Here is a 9,860-nt window from a genome sequence, read left to right as displayed (position 1 = left end):
CACCATCGCAGAGGGATAGCCTTGTCACACACCATCACAGAAAGGCCATCAGATGGGATTTAATGTTTATTTGAAAACAAACATGGATAGAAGTTATAATGCTTTAATTTGGTATGAATAACTATAAATATTTACATTACTAAAGGACTGGACATACTTTGCATGTTTACAATTACCAAACAGCATTACTGAGAATTAAAATGGTTATATTCCTCTTAGTGGACATGAGGATAACTCAATCTCACCAATACTTCCCACTTGCACCGGCTTTGGGCTACACTATAGCTTTGCTTCAGAAACCGAAGGAAGCGGCTCGCATTCCTGCTCTGTTTTCAAGGGGAGATTCCCATTCCCTGCATCTGCAGCTGGAAGATTTCAAATGACACACACAAAGCTAGGCTAATGTCACAGAGCTTCCTGTCTCAGAGAGTCACAGCTGGAGCCACTGGAGCCCCAATCTGCAGAGAAAACACCATGGCTGCCATTTGGGATACACATCATGAGAGAGGGGAAAAGACCAGGACCAGGCAGCGGGGAAAATACCCCCATTCTCAGCCCCCTCTCTGTTTGAACTTCAGAGAAACATACTCAGACATACTCTCCAGTCTCTCCCCAGAGCCTCACCCCAGTACTGCCTTGTTGGAGAGGAGGGTCACCTCAAATCTGCATTTATTCTGCTTCCTCAAAATTGGCTTAAGGATTAAGGCCAACTCTCATTCCTCAAAGTGAGTTTAGGAATGTATTCACTTTCCTGGAAATGATCTTGAGTGTATGTATGTGTCTATACATGTGTGTGTGTGTGTGCAGTCTACTTCATTGTGCCCCAAAGTCTGAGAGTTGAATTAGTGACCTACAATGCATGGAGGGTGAGGGAGAAGGGGAGAGGCCAACTCTTAGGGGAATCCTACAGGAGCTGTTTAAATCTCCAATCTGAGATCTCACTCTAGCGCAACACATCCTCTGTGCCACACAAACCCCCACGTTTCACTGCAGAACTTTTAACCCCAAAAATCTGGCTGTAACAGAACTTTGGTGATGGTTAAAAACATTGGGCTAAAACATTGGGCTGTCTGGCACTAGCCAGATAGTGTGTGTTTCAAACCCTACCACCCCTCCTCTGATTGGAGTAAACTAACAGACAACAATACTCCTACTGCTACTTACAGCTATTTTCGCTCACATGTACGGTACCTGTAGTTAAATAATTACACAAATATTTCCTCTTTGTGCAAGTGCTGGATTTTCACCCACAGTGGCCAATCCACCATTCATTCAGATCTTATCTCCAACCGTCTGATGTACACAGATAAACCCATCTTTCCCAGTATACTGTAATGCCATTTTACTATTTCCTTTTGCAATACATTTTTCTATGATGTCTTACAAGGATCCTGAACCTCCTTATTTGTAACATTTCTACCGATATTGCCCTAAAAACAAATACTTTATCCAAGAGTATAATGATATTTCCCATTGACTGGTTGGTTTTTCAGATCCCCTTACAATACAGTTTGCAGGTCCATCTGAACCCTGATAATTTGGCATAACAACAATTCCTGGACCAGACTCTAAAAGCGAGCCACCGATGGACAGTACCAGAAAAGATTAATTATTAATTCTGTTTCCTCGTGGCAGAGTCTGCACAAGGCTGACTTTTCAATGCCCCATATATAGAGCATTCTTTTTGTTGCAAGTATTTTCTATAATAGCATAAATTGAAACAAACGGATTGATGTGTCAATTGTTGTTTTGTATGTCAGTTTATAGACCTGATGCCAAAGTATTGGGACATTAAAGACCTATTCCATACTGATTTAAATGATATATGCCATTGCTGACAAACCTTTTGACTTTAAGTGAAATTGAGAAATGTTTTGATGTATACTAATCATTTTAAGCCTTTTATGATTTTGTATGGGTGGCAGACAGACAAATTATTTAATTTCTTCTTTAAGTAATTATCTTTCTTCCAATTTTGTGGCAGAGCCGTGATGAGTTCGTTACAATTTTGTTGTACATTTCTTGTACATTTTTTCCAATATGTATTTTTTTCTCTATCAGTACATATTATTTGCTGTAATATTAGATCTGCCTTTTCTGGAAGATGAAATTTAAATTGTAGCCAACTCTGTATGACTTCATTTAAAAAGGAGGATACTTTAAACAGTGATCCATTGTCAATCCCCCGTAAATGTATGGTTTTAATCTTCAAAAAGGCAAAGAGCCCATTCTTAAACATAGGATGGGCCTCTCTTAGTACAATACTAGAAAACCAGTTTGGATTTTGATACAATTTTGGTACAAAGGAGGCTTTCAGAGAGAGGTTTAATGCCTTAATATTTAATAGTTTTAACCCCCCAAACTCATGCTCATTACCACTCAAAGTATTTAAAAAGATTTCACATAGGATTAGACTTTGAACCCAGGTCTGAATCTGATACAAGGGATGACAGCCATCTGGCCAAACTGACTGAATCCTGGAGAGAAGACAGAAGGAAAGGCTGAGCTCACCATGGAACGTTCCACGATGGTAACTGCTTGTAATCTACATCCAGACTTTTCAACTTCCACATCCTTTCCTCCGAGCATTAAGTTATCTCCCAATAATATCTTCTTCCGCCTGAAGTGTTGTACCGACTCATTCATTTATTTCCACAAATCTAAAGCATTGTCTTGGTGGAGGCACAGGATTCTACCATGTTTTTTTCTACCAGTCATTTATTTTCAAATCAGTGAATGGAAGTGAAATAGTGCACACTTTGGGAGGTAGGAGAGATAATTGAAAAATAAAAAGTATGTGAACTCTTTGGAATTGTCACGCCCTGGCCTTAGTATTCTTTGTTTTCTTAATTATTTTAGTTAGGTCAGGGTGTGACATGGGGAATGTATGTGTTTTTTGTAGTGTCTAGGGTGGTTGTAAAGTTTAGGGGGTTTATTAGAGTAGTTGGGTTTATGTTTAGTATAGAAGTCTAGCTGTGTCTATGGTTGAGTGTAGGTATCTAGGAAAGTCTATGGTTGCCTGAATTGGGACTCAATTAGAGACAGCTGGTTATTGTTGTCTCTGATTGGGAGCCATATTTAAGGCAACCATAGGCTTTAGCTGTTGGTGGGGAATTGTCTATGTTGAACGTAAGTAGCTTGTGTGTGCACTTTCGTTTGTAGCTTCACGGTTGTTTGTTGTTTTGTATAAGTGTTTCGTTTTCATGTTCATCTTCAAAATAAAGAGAAGATGTATTTTGCACACGCTGCGCCTTGGTCCACTGTCTATCCAGAAGACAATCGTGACAGAATTCCCCACCAACCATGGATCAAGCAGCGTGAGAGGAACCAACAACAGCGGCAAAGTAACCAGGACTCATGGACATGGGAGGAAATATTGGACGGAAAGGGACCCTGGGCTCAACCAGGAGAATATCGCCGCCCCAAAGCTGAGCTGGAGGCAGCGAAAGAAGAGAGGTGGCGATATGAGGAGGCAGCACGGAAACAAGGCTGGAAGCCCGTAAGTCAAACCCAAACATTTCTTGGGGGGGGGGGGCTCTCGGGTAGTTTAGTTGGGTCAGTCGGGAGACGTGAGCCAACTCCTCCTGTTTACCGTAAGGAGCCGGTGAGGGTGGATTTGGAGGAGAGTGACGCAGAGACAGTAAAGGAGTTAATGGAGAAATTGGAGGAGAGAGTTATGAGGGATGTATTGGTTTGGTGCATGAGGCATGGCATCCGTCCGAATGAACGTGTTGGTGACTTAATGTCACCGGGAACAGCTCTCCATACTCGTCCTGAGGAGCGTGCTAGCCGTCTGGTTAAGACAGTGCCTACAGCACGCATAAAACCTCCTGTGCGTCTCCAGAGTCCTGTACGTCCTGTTACTGCTCCTCGCACTAGCCCTGTGGTGTGTGTTCCCAGCCCAGTACCACCAGTGCTGACACCACGCACCAGGCTTCCAGTGCGTCTCCAGAGCCCTGTTCCTCCTTCACGCACTCTCCCTGTGGTGCGTGTCTCCAGCCCAGTGCCTCCAGTCCCGGCACCACGCACCAAGCCTCCTGTGCGTCTCCAGAGCCCTGTACGCACTAATCCTTCTCCCCGCACTCGTCCTGAGGTGCGTGCCCTCAGCCCGGTACCACCAGTTCCGGTACCACGCACCAGTCCTATAGTGAGCCTTGAGAACTCAGTGTTCCCTGTCCCTGCTCCCCGCACTAGCCTTGAGGTGCGTGTCTCCAGTCCGGTACCACCAGTTCCGGTACCACGCACCAAGCCTCATGTGCGTCTCCAGAGCCCTGTATGCACTGTTCCTTCTCCCCGTACTCGCCCTGTTGTGCGTGCCCTCAGCCCGGTACCACCAGTGCCGGTATCACACATCAGGCCTATAGTACGCCTTGAGAGTCCAGTGTGCCCTGTTGTTGTTCCCCGCACTAGCCTGAAGGTGCGTGTCCTTAGCCCGGTACCTCCAGTTCCGGCACCACGCACCAGGCCTACAGTGCGTCTCAACCGGCCAGAGTCTGCCGTCTGCTCAACGGCGCCTGAACTGCCCGTCTGCCAAGCGGCGCCTGAACTGCCCGTCTGCCAAGCGCCGCCTGAACTGCCCGTCTGTATTGAGCCTTCAAAGCCGCCCGTCTGCCATGAGCCTTCAAAGCCGCCCGTCTGCCATGAGCCTGCAAAGCCGCCCGTCTGCCATGAGCCTACAGAGCCGTCCGCCAGACAGGAGCCGCCAGAGCCTTCCGCCAGACTGGATCAGCCAGAGCCTTCCGCCAGACCGGATCAGCCAGAGCCTTCCGCCAGACCGGATCAGCCAGAGCCTTCCGCCAGACCGGATCAGCCAGAGCCTTCCGCCAGACCGGATCAGCCAGAGCCTTCCGCCAGACCGGATCAGCCAGAGCCTTCCGCCAGACCGGATGAGCCGTCAGCGAGCCATGACCAGCCAGAGCCGTCAGCGAGCCATGACCAGCCAGAGCCGTCAGCGAGCCATGACCAGCCAGAGCCGTCAGCGAGCCATGACCAGCCAGAGCCGTCAGCGAGCCATGACCAGCCAGAGCCGTCAGCGAGCCATGACCAGCCAGAGCCGTCAGCGAGCCATGACCAGCCAGAGCCGTCAGCGAGCCATGACCAGCCAGAGCCGTCAGCGAGCCATGACCAGCCAGAGCCGTCAGCGAGCCATGACCAGCCAGAGCCGTCAGCGAGCCATGACCAGCCAGAGCCGTCAGCGAGCCATGACCAGCCAGAGCCGTCATCCAGCCATGACCAGCCAGAGCCGTCATCCAGCCATGACCAGCCAGAGCCGTCATCCAGCCATGACCAGCCAGAGCCGTCATCCAGCCATGACCAGCCAGAGCCGTCATCCAGCCATGACCAGCCAGAGCCGTCATCCAGCCATGACCAGCCAGAGCCGTCATCCAGCCATGACCAGCCAGAGCCGTCATCCAGCCATGACCAGCCAGAGCCGTCATCCAGCCAGGATCCGCCAGCCAGCCAGGATCCGCCAGCCAGCCAGGATCCGCCAGCCAGCCAGGATCCGCCAGCCAGCCCGGTGTTGTCCCTCAGTCCGGAGCTGCCGTCCCTCAGTCCGGAGCTGCCCCTTATCCTGGTGCTTCCCCTTATCCTGGTGCTGCCCCTTATCCTGGTGCTTCCCCTTATCCTGGTGCTGCCCCTTATCCTGGTGCTGCCCCTTATCCTGGTGCTGCCCCTTATCCTGGTGCTGCCCCTTATCCTGGTGCTGCCCCTTATCCTGGTGCTGCCCCTTAGTCCGGTGCTGCCCCTTAGTCCGGTGCTGCCCCTTAGTCCGGTGCTGCCCCTTAGTCCGGTGCTGCCCCTTAATCCGGTGGGGTTAATTTGGAGGGTGGTCATTTGGAGGAGGATACGAAAGCGGGTAGTGACTATGGTGGGGTGGGGACCACGACCAGTGCCGGAGCCGCCGCCGTGGAAGGACGCCCACCCAGACCCTCCCCTAGACTGTGTGCTGGTGCGCCCGGAGTTCGCACCTTAAGGGGGGGGTTATGTCACGCCCTGGCCTTAGTATTTTTTTTTTTTTTTTTTTTTTTCACCTTTATTTAACCAGGTAGGCTAGTTGAGAACAAGTTCTCATTTGCAACTGCGACCTGGCCAAGATAAAGCATAGCAGTGTGAACAGACAACAACACAGAGTTACACATGGAGTAAACAATAAACAAGTCAATAACATGGTAGAAAAAAGAGAATCTATATACAATGTGTGCAAAAGGCATGAGGTAGGCAATAAATCGAATAATTACAATTTAGCAGATTAACACTGGAGTGATAAGGGTTACAAGTATTATTTGTTTTCTTAATTATTTTAGTTAGGTCAGGGTGTGACATGGGGAATGTATGTGTTTTTTGTAGTGTCTAGGGTGGTTGTAAAGTTTAGGGGGTTTATTAGAGTAGTTGGGTTTATGTTTAGTATAGAAGTCTAGCTGTGTCTATGGTTGAGTGTAGGTATCTAGGAAAGTCTATGGTTGCCTGAATTGGGTCTCAATTAGAGACAGCTGGTTATTGTTGTCTCTGATTGGGAGCCATATTTAAGGCAACCATAGGCTTTAGCTGTTTGTGGGGAATTGTCTATGTTGAACGTAAGTAGCTTGTGTGTGCACTTTCGTTTGTAGCTTCACGGTTGTTTGTTGTTTTGTATAAGTGTTTCGTTTTCATGTTCATCTTCAAAATAAAGAGAAGATGTATTTTGCACACGCTGCGCGTTGGTCCACTGTCTATCCAGAAGACAATCGTGACAGGAATTAACTGGATTTATGCATAAATTGGCCATCAAATTTGATCTGATCATCATCTAAGTCACAACAATAGACAAACACAGTGTGCTTAAACTAATAACACACAAATTGTACTTTTCTTGTCTTTATTGAATACATAATTTAAACATTCACAGTGTAAGTTGGAAAAGGTATGTGAACCCCTAGGCTAATGAGTTCTCCAAAAGCTAATTGGAGTCAGGAGTACGCTAACCTGGAGTCCAATCAATGAGACGAGATTGGAGATGTTGGTTAGAGCTGCCTTGCCCTATAAGAAACACTCATAATTTGAGTTTACTATTCACAAGAAGCATTGCCTCGAACAAAAGAAATCTCAGAAGACCTAAGATTAAGAATTGTTGACTTGCATAAAGCTGGAAAGGGTTACAAAAGTATCTCTAAAAGCTTTGATGTTCATCAGTCCACGGTAAAACAAATTGTCTATAAATCAAGAAAGTTCAGCACTGTTGCTACTCTCCCTAGGAGTGACCGTCCTGCAAAGATGGCGCAGAATGCTCAATGAGGTTAAGAAGAATCCTAGTGTCAGCTAAAGACTTACAGAAATTTCTGGAACATGCTAACATCTCTGTTGACGAGTCTACGATACATATAACACTAAACAAGAATGGTGTTCATGGGAGGACACCACGGGAAAAAGCCACTGCTGTCCAAAAAATACATTGTTGCATGTCTGAAGTTTGCAAAAGTGCACCTGGATGTTTCACAGCGCTACTGGTAAAATATTCTGTGGACAGATGAAACTAAAGTTGAGTTCTTTGGAAGGAACACACAACACTATGTGTGGAGAAAAAAAGGCACAGCACACCAACATCAAAACCTCATCCCAACTGTAAAGTATGGTGGAGGGAGCATCATGGTTTGGGGCTGCTTTGCTGCCTCAGGGCCTGGACGGCTTGCTATCATCGATGGAAAAATGAATTCCCATGTTTATCAAGACATTTTGCAGGAGAATGTTAGGCTATCTGTCCGCCAATTGAAGGTCAACAAAAGTTGGGTGATGCAACAGGACAACAACTCAAAACACAGAAGTAAATCAACAACAAAATGGCTTCAACAGAAGAAAATATGCCTTCTGGAGTGGCCCAGTCAGAGTCCTGACCTCAACCCAAGTGAGATGCTGTGGCATGACCTCAAGAGAGCAGTACACACCAGACATCCCAAGAATATTGCTGAACTGAAACAGTTTTGTAAAGAGGAATGGTCCAGAATTCCTCGTGACCATTGAGCAGATCTGACCCGCAACGATAGGAAACGTTTGGTTGAGGTTATTGCTGCCAAAGGAGGGTCAACCAGTTATTAAATCCAAGGGTTCACATACATTTCCCACCCTGCACTGTGAAAGTTTACATGGTGTGTTCAATAAAGACATGAAAATGTATAATTGTTTGTGTGTTATTACTTTAAGCAGACTGTGTCTATTGTTGTGACCTAGATGAAGATCAGATCAAATTTTATGACCAATTTATGCAGAAATCCAGGTATTTCCAAAGGGTTTACATACTTTTTCTTGTCACTGTAGGCTGAGTCCAATAAACATGTAGCCATCCCAACGGTGGTTCAATAGTGACACCAGCCACTCACCCTCAGCCGTTGATGGTAAGGAGCAAGATGCACCAGGGACTTTGTTTGGAAAACTTTCGTACGACGAAATACATCTTGAACATGACATGAAAATATGTAATTTACATAGATTTCACATTGAATATGTAATTTATAAATTAAACATTGGTCACAAATAAACATACTATTTAACTATTTGAATGGGTGTAGACATTATATATATATATATATATATATACATATACATATATATAAACTAATATAAACTAATATTTTTTTTAAATCATACACAGAAATGTAGTTTTATAAATCAGGCCACCTAATGAGAGCCTAGTTAAGACATTGCTTCATCATCATCACCCTAACAGCCTGCCGTATACACACACCAGCACCACGCAGCCCTAAAGGACGTCCTCCCTAGTGTCCTGTTAGGCCTTGTTATGCACGGAGGGTACCATTAACTCTGCTGGTGACAACACGGAGGATACCATTAACTCCGCTGGGGACAACAAACGTTACTTGGACACCAATGCTCTGGAAAAAATTGGAAGAAGTTGGGCTACTTGATGATGTGTTTGCTTTTGACACATTTGAAAATTCACCTTTTTGAAAGCTTTTCCTTTTCCTTTATGATAACCAAAATCTTTGAGTGCCCTCCCCTTTTTGAGATTCACCTAACACTTAAACTAGTGTCAAAGGTCGTGTTTGGATTTGATCTCTCAACTGGTTTATTTGTTATCATCATCAACTCTTTCCTGCTTGGTGGAGGGGCGAGTCAATTACAGTTTCAGGGAACGGAGGTCTGACCGAAATCGTTCTTGGTTGGACGGCAACAAGTCCCGAGGGACACGTTTCCAGGGAAACCATAGAGAGAGACCTCATGATGAAACTCTGAGAAATCATGGGACATAAGAGTGTTGTCCGACCTGGTCAAGAGTACCTGTAGGGCTAACAGTAACATAGGCTACATTAAAACCAGGGTGGAAGATCGACTCTAGGGTCGCATACGTTTTGCACTACCCCAGGGCTCACCTCCAATACAAAATTGTTTTATATTTTAGCAGATGCTCTTATCTAGAGCAACTAGGATTAAGTGCCTTGCTCATTGGCACATTGACAGATTTTCCACCTAGTCAGCTCTGAGATTTGGAACAGTAACCCTTTGATTACTGGCCCAACGCTCTTAACCACTAGGCTACCTGCTGCCCTAGGGAGTTAACAACACAAAAAGGTGCAAAGTTTTGCCTCAAGTCCTCCATAGGGCTGGGAATTGCCAGGGACCTGACGATAAGATATTATCATGATACTTAGGTGCCGATATGATATGTATTGTGATTCTCACGATTCTATATATATATTACGATTAGATACTGCGATTTTATTGAGATTTGATGTTCCAAACATATTGCTATATGTCTGCTACAGAGAGAACATGATAATAAATTGTTGATCAGTCATGGAAGTACAAGTGCTAAAAAACATGCTTGGTTCACTATTTAAAAAGAAGATGTTATAGGATGAAAAATACCA

Source organism: Salvelinus fontinalis, chromosome 22, assembly GCF_029448725.1.
Source record: "Salvelinus fontinalis isolate EN_2023a chromosome 22, ASM2944872v1, whole genome shotgun sequence".
NCBI lineage: Eukaryota > Metazoa > Chordata > Actinopteri > Salmoniformes > Salmonidae > Salvelinus > Salvelinus fontinalis.
Note: the sequence above shows the minus strand (reverse complement) of the source record.